The following is a 7873-nucleotide window of genomic DNA, read 5'->3' on the forward strand; positions in this document are numbered from 1 at the left end:
TTCAGAAGCTGCCTCTCTAGTACTGTTGGATGCATGTTGCAATCCATTCAGATTTTGAGAGATCATGTTGACCTGTTGAGTCAACACTTTGTTCTGAGCCAATATGGCATTCAGAGCATCAATTTCAAGAACTCCTTTCTTCTGAGGTACCCCATTGTTCACAGAATTCCTCTCAGAAGTATACATGAACTGGTTGTTTGCAACCATGTCAATAAGTTCTTGAGCCTCTTCAGGCGTCTTCTTCAGGTGAATAGATCCACCTGCAGAGTGATCCAGTGACATTTTCGAAAATTCAGAGAGACCATAATAGAATATATCTAATAGGGTCCATTCTGAAAACATGTCAGATGGACATCTCTTGGTCAGCTGCTTGTATCTCTCCCAAGCTTCATAGAGGGATTCACCATCTTTTTGTTTGAAGGTTTGAACATCCACTCTCAGCTTGCTCAGCTTTTGAGGAGGAAAGAACTTATCTAAGAATGCAGTGACCAGCTTATCCCAGGAGTCCAGGCTATCCTTAGGTTGTGAATCCAACCATATTCTAGCTCTGTCTCTTACAGCAAAAGGGAAAAGCATGAGTCTGTAGACTTCAGGATCAACTCCATTCGTCTTTACAGTCTCACAGATCTGCAAGAACTCAGTTAAAAACTGATAAGGATCTTCAGATGGAAGTCCATAAAACTTGCAGTTTTGTTGTATTAATGCAACTAGTTAAGGCTTAAGCTCAAAGTTATTGGCTCCAATGGCAGGAATGGAGATGCTTCTTCCATCAAACTTGGACGTTGGCTTTGTGAAATCACCAAGCATTCTCCTTGCATTGTTATTATTATTATTTTCGGCTGCCATGTCCTTCTCTTGTTCGAAAATTTCTGAAAGGTTGTTTCTGGATTGTTGTAATTTAGCTTCTCTTAATTTTCTCTTCAGAGTCCTTTCAGGTTCTGGATCAACTTTAACAAGAGTGCCTTTTTCCCTGTTCCTGCTCATATGAAAGAGAAGAAAACAAGAAAAGAAAGAGGAATCCTCTATGTCACAGTATAGAGATTCCTTTATGTTAGTAGAAGAAGATAGGGGTATAAAAAAGAAAAGGAATTCGGATTTTTAGATGAAGAGAGGTGAAGAGAAGTGTTAGTAATTAATTAATTAAATAGAATAAGAAAATAGAGGAGAAATTTTCGAAAATAACTTTAAAAAGGGGTTAGTGATTTTCGAAAATTAAGGATAAAATATAATTAAAATTAGAATTTAAAACAAAAAGAATTTTTGAAAAAGAGAGGGAGGTAATTTCGAAAATTAGAGAGGAAAAAGTAGTTAGGTAGTTTTGAAAAAGATAAGAAACAAACAAAAATTTAGTTAGTTGATTGAAAAAGATTTGAAATCAAATTTTGAAAAAGATGAGAAGATAAGGGGTTAGATAAGATGTTTTGAAATCAAATTTGAAAAAGATAAAATTTTGAAAAAGATAAGATAAAAAGATAAAAAGATTTTTAAGAAAAAGATATTTTGAAAAAGATTTAATTTTAAAAATTACTTAACTAACAAGAAACTACAAGATAAGATTCTAGAATTTAAAGATTGAACCTTTCTTAAAAAGAAAGTAACAAACTTCAAATTTTGAACCAATCACATTAATTGTTAGCTAAATTTTCGAAAATTTGATAAAAAGATAAGAAAAAGATTTTGAAAATATTTTGAAAAATAATTTTTGAAATTTTCGAAAATTATACAAAAAATGAAAAAGATATGATTTTTGAAAAAGATTTTGAAAAGATAAGATTTTTGAAATTGAAATTTTGACTTGACTTGTAAGAAACAACGAATTTTAAAAATTTTTGACCAAGTCAACCCAAAATTTCGAAAATTTGGAGGAAAATAAGGAAAAGATAATTTTTTGATTTTTTGAATTTTTAAAGAAAAACACAAAAATGACCCAAAACATGAAAATTTTGGATCAAGACACAAGATGCATGCAAGAATGCTATGAATGTCAAGATGAACACCAAGAACACTTTGAAGATCATGATGAACATCAAGAACATATTTTTGAAAAATTTTTGATGCAAAGAAAACATGCAAGACACCAAACTTAGAAATCTTTAATGCATGAAAAATATGAATGCAAAAAAATGCACATGGAAAACAACAAAAGACACAAAACAAGAAATCATCAAGATCAAACAAGAAGACTTGTCAAGAACAACTTGAAGATCATGAAGAACACTATGAATGCATGGGATTTTCGAAAAAAATGCAAGAAAAATTTTAAAAGCATGCAATTGACACCAAACTTAAAAATTAACACAAGACTCAAACAAGAACAAAATATTTTTGATTTTTATAATTTTCTAATTTTTTTTTGTATTTTTATTAATTAATTTTTTTTTTCGAAAAACATTTTTGGAAAAACGAAAAAGGAAAGAAAATTTTTGAAAAAGTTTTTGAAAAGAAAATTACCTAATCTGAGCAACAAGATGAACCGTCAGTTGTCCATACTCGAACAATCCCCGGCAACGGCGCCAAAAACTTGGTGGACGAAATTGTGATCACTTGTTCTTTCTACTTGTAGGATGTTTACTCTGATGACATTGTTTATTTTCACAACTCCGTTCAACTAACCAGCAAGTGTACTGGGTCGTCCAAGTAATAAACCTTACGTGAGTAAGGGTCGAATCCACAGAGATTGTTGGTATGAAGCAAGCTATGGTCACCTTGCAAATCTCAGTTAGGCAGATTAAAAATGGTTTATGGGTTTTCGAATAATTAATAATAAAAAGAAGAATTAATAAAAAGGGATAGAAGACTTATGCAGATTCATTGGTAGAGGTATCAGTTAAGTATATGCAGATGCTGTATGGCTCAAGGACGCCTGCTCTCCTACTGCTTCTACTCAATCCTTCTTACTCCTTTCCATGGCAAGCTTTGTATAGGGGTTCACCATCAACTGTGGCTACTTTCATTCCTCACGGGGAAATAACCTGTGCGGCTGTCACTCGCACAGCTAACCAGTCTGGAGGCATCACCCATGGCTGATGGCTACATCCCATCCTCGCAGTGAAAACTATGCTAACGCACTCTGTCACAGTACGGCTAATCACCGGTTGGTTCCCGCTCCTACTGGAATAGAATCCCTCTTTTGCGTCTGTCACTGACACCCAGCAGGTTAAAGTTTGAAGCACGTCACGGTCATTCATTACCGGAATCCTACTCGGAATACCACAGACAAGGTTAGACTTTCCGGATTCCCAGGATCCTACTCAGAATACCACAGACAAGGTGAGACTTTCCGGATCCTCATAAATGCCGCCATCTATCTAGCTTATACCACGAAGATTCTGTTGGGGAATCTAAGAGATACACATTCAAGCTTTGTTGCATGTAGAACGGACATGGTTGTCAATCACGCGCGTTCATAAGTGAGAATGATAATGAGGGTAATTTGACTCATCACATTCATCATGTTCTTGGGTACGAATGAATATCTTGGAATAAGAATAGAAGAGATTTGAATAAAAGAAGATAGAATTTCATTAATACTTGAGGTACAGCAGAGCTCCACACCCTTAATCTATGGTGTGCAGAAACTCCACCGTTGAAAACACATAAGCAAAGAGTTCAGGCATGGCCGAATGGCCAGCCCCTCTAAACGTGATCAATGATCTCCTAAGATGAAGAATAAAACAAAACTTAGACCAAAGATGTCTAATACAATAGATAAATGTCCTATATATACTAGACTAGCTACTAGGGTTTACATGAGTAAGTAATTGATGCATAAATCCACTTCCGGGGCCCACTTGGTGTATGCTTGGGCTGAGCTTGATTAATCCACGAGCTGAGGCATTTCCTGGAGTTGAACTCCAAGTTATGACGTGTTTTGGGCGTTCAACTCCGGATCATGACGTTTTTCTGGCGTTTAACTCCAGACAGCAGCGTGTACTTGGCGTTTAACGCCAAGTTACGTCGTCATTCTTCGAATAAAGTATAGACTATTATATATTGCTGGAAAGCCCTGGATGTCTACTTTCCAACCCGTTGAGAGCGCGCCAATTGGAGTTCTGTAGCTCCAGAAAATCCATTTCGAGTGCAGGGAGGTCAGATTCCAACAGCATCAGCAGTCCTTTTGTCAGCCTTCTTCAGAGTTTTGCTCAAATCCCTCAATGTCAGCCAGAAATTACCTGAAATCACAGAAAAACACACAAACTCATAGTAAAGTCCATAAATGTGAATTTAACATAAAAACTAATGAAAACATCCCTAAAAGTAGCTCAAACTTACTAAAAACTATATAAAAACAATGCCAAAAAGCGTATAAATTATCCGCTCATCACTGTGATAGTTGCCAAAGAGCTAGTAATCTGCCTTACAGTTATTTCATGCCTCAGCAAGGGATCTTAGAGATTGAGTTGTTTGATGTATAGTGTATTGACTTCATGGGGCCTTTCCCACCAACATACTCAAACACTTACATTCTGGTGGCCGTAGATTATGTAAATGGGTAGAAGCAATTGCCACACCCACTAATGATACTAAGACAGTGCTGAAGTTCCTCCAGAAGCACATCTTCAGCAGATTTGGTGTCCCCAGAATACTAATCAGTGATGGAGGAACTCATTTCTACAATAAACAACTTGACTCTGCTCTGATCCAATATGGAATTAACCACAAAGTGGCAACTCCATATCATCCACAGACAAATGGGCAAGCTGAAATCTCAAATAGAAAATTAAAACGAATCTTGGAGCGGATGGTAAGTACCCGTAGAAAGGATTGGGCAAGGAGTCTGGATGATGCTATATGGGCATACAAAACTGCATTCAAAACTCCCAAAGGGACCTCTCCATACCAGTTTGTGTATGGAAAAGCCTGTCACCTGCCAGTGGAACTGGAACACAAGGCCTACTGGGCAACCAGATTCCTAAACCTTGATGCCAAGTTAGCTGGAGAGAAAAGATTGCTCCAGTTGAACGAGCTGGAGGAATTCAAACTCAATGCTTTCAAAAATGCAAAAAATTACAAAGAGAAAGCAAAAAGGTGGCATGACAAGAAATTGTCATCCAGAGTCTTTGAGCAAGGACAAAAGGTTCTGCTGTTTACCTTTAGGCTCAAATTGTTCCCCGGGAAATTAAAATCCCGGTGGAGGGGACCATATGTGATCACAAGTGAGTCATCATATGGATATGTGGAGCTTCAGGACGTTGAATCTGACAAAAACTTCATTGTTAACAGACAGAGAGTCAAACATTATCTTGAAAGCAATGTTGAACAAGAATGCTCAAAACTGAGACTAGACTAAAGCTCAGTAAAAGTCCAACTAAAGAAAATAAAGAAGTGGTGCACAAAATTGTGATCATCAACAATGGCGCCAAAAAATTGGTAGCGCTCTCAAACATGAATCACACTTAGTCACAACTCCGCACAACTAACCAGCAAGTGCACTGGGTCGTCCAAGTAATACCTTACGTGAGTAAGGGTCGATCCCACGGAGATTGTTGGTATGAAGCAAGCTATGGTCAGTTAGGCGGATAGTAAATGTTATGGAATTTTCGAATAATAAATAAAACAGAAAATAAAGATAGAGTTACTCATGTAATTCAATAGTGGGAATTTCAGATAAGTGTGTGGAGGTGCTTGTCCCTGTTGGATCTCTGTTTTCCTACTGTCTTCCTTCAATCCTTCTTATTCCTTTCCATGACAAGCTGTATGTAGGGCATCACCGTTGTCAATGGCTACATCCCATCCTCTCAGTGAAAAAGGTCCAAATGCTCTGTCACGGCACGGCTAATCATCTGTCGGTTCTCGATCATGTTGGAATAGAATCCCTTGATTCTTTTGCATTTGTCATCACGCCCAACAATCGCGAGTTTGAAGCTCGTCACAGTCATTCAATCCCAGAATCCTACTCGGAATACCACAGACAAGGTTTAGACTTTTCGGATTCTCATGAATGCCGCCATCAATCTAGCTTATACCACGAAGTGAAGGTTGTGGTAGGCTTAGAGAAGGGGGGTTGAATCTATGCCTTCCTTTTAATTACTGTTATTACCCTTTTAAAATACCTTTGCAATGTTGATTCTGTTTGATCTAAGCAGCGGAAATTTATGAGACAATTTATTTTTGTCTCATGAAAATCATAAAACAGAACACAGCAGGGCAGAGAAAAGCTAACACCAGCAAGTATCCTAGTTCGGTTGCCTTGTGCTATGCAACCTACATCCAGTCTCCTCCACAACTATGGAAGAATTTCACTATAGTTAACAATATTACATAGACCAATAACACAGGATTGACCCAATCCTTTCACACTCAAGTTCTAACCTAACTTGACATTGGTTATGCTAATACCTAACTATACCTCTTAGTGCTAACCCAACTAAGAAAGGGATACCATACAGGTACAAGAAACAAGACACTTAACCAACCTAAAGAAATCTGAAAATAACTCTAGGCTTTTCTTTCAAGTGTATCTCTCAGCCTTTTTCTACTCATGGCTTTTTCTTAAGCTTTCTCACAATGCCTTTTCTCACAAGAAATTACAGAAAGATAAACTTAGAAAAGTACATTACAATCAGTAAAACATGAAGGAGATTGACTTCATCAACAGCCTCTTCGCTATGTGCATAACCAGATTCACAAACCTCAGATATAGTTCTTCAGTATTGGCCAAATGCTTCTTTGAAAGTAAGCATTATCCAAGTAGAGGAACTTCAGAACACTGTTCTCACACTCTGGTTTTCTCTCCTTAGTTTCTGAATGAACAACAAGCCTCTTTTATCTCCTAGCATGTTGATGGGTTCATCTTCCTAGGTCAGCTCCTTGAGCACTGATAAACCACTATTTTATGGTTTATCTTGTGCTCAATTGAGTGGTTTTTATCTACTCTTTACCCACTTATTCATACTATTTGCATGGTTTTATATTTCCTTCCTGATTATGTGCTTTGATTGAAAACATGCTTCTTTGGACTTATATTTGCTTATTATTAATCCTCTCTTATCACCATTAGATGCCTTGATATGTGTGTTAAGTGATTTCAGAGATTACAGGGCAAGAATGGCTTGGAGGATGGAAAGGAAGCATGCAAAAGTGGAAGGAATGCAAGAAGTTAGAAAAACTGCTAAGCTGTCCAGCCTGACCTCTTCGCACTCAAACAGCTATAACTTTAGCTACAGAGGTCCAAACGACACGGTTCTAGTTGCGTTGGAAAGCTAACGTCTGGGGCTTCAATTTGATATATAATTTGCCATAGTTGCCTCGACGCCAGGCAATGAGAACGCGTTGGTCACGCGGACGCGTGACTTAGCCAACACCCAATCCGCGCGGTCGCGTGGACGACGCGGCCGCGTCACTTTTCCGCGACCTGTACGGACCAGAAAGCGCTGGAAGTGATTTCTGGGCTATTTCTGACCTAGTTTTCAGCCAAGAGAATACAGATTAGAGGCTATAAAGTGGGGGAAATGCATCCATTCATAATGAAGCCTCTCATAATTTACTTTTCATGTTTTAGATGTAGTTTTGGAGAGAGAGGTTCTCTCCTCTCTCTCTCTCTCTTAGGATTTAGGACTTCTCTTTCTAGAGTGATTCTCGATCCAGGTTTAATATTCCTTTTACTATTTAATTTCTCTTTTATATTTTGATTACTCTGAAGCCTTTATTATGTTTGATTGATGTTGCCCAATTGGCTGTTGATGACATTTTTATTTAATGATAATTGAGGTATTTTCAGTTTATAATTATTCTCTTTGAATTAAGTTGCCATTGCTTCCCATCTAAGGATATTTTTATTATTCCATCAATTTTACTTTTTTCCCTTTTGGTTCTGATTAAGAATTTAGTAACTCAACAGTTATTAAACTCAACGTAATTAATAATCGTTATC

General features: G+C 37.3%; 1 non-coding gene across 1 annotated transcript; it reads left to right on the plus strand.

Moving 5' to 3' along the window:
* The first annotated feature begins 340 nt into the window (after positions 1-340).
* LOC112718776 (small nucleolar RNA R71) lies at positions 341-444 on the plus strand. Its single transcript, XR_003161103.1, has one exon. It is a non-coding gene; the product is annotated as a small nucleolar RNA R71 (small nucleolar RNA).
* The last annotated feature ends 7429 nt before the right edge of the window (positions 445-7873 follow it).

This window comes from Arachis hypogaea, chromosome 10 (assembly GCF_003086295.3).
Source record: "Arachis hypogaea cultivar Tifrunner chromosome 10, arahy.Tifrunner.gnm2.J5K5, whole genome shotgun sequence".
Taxonomy (NCBI): domain Eukaryota; kingdom Viridiplantae; phylum Streptophyta; class Magnoliopsida; order Fabales; family Fabaceae; genus Arachis; species Arachis hypogaea.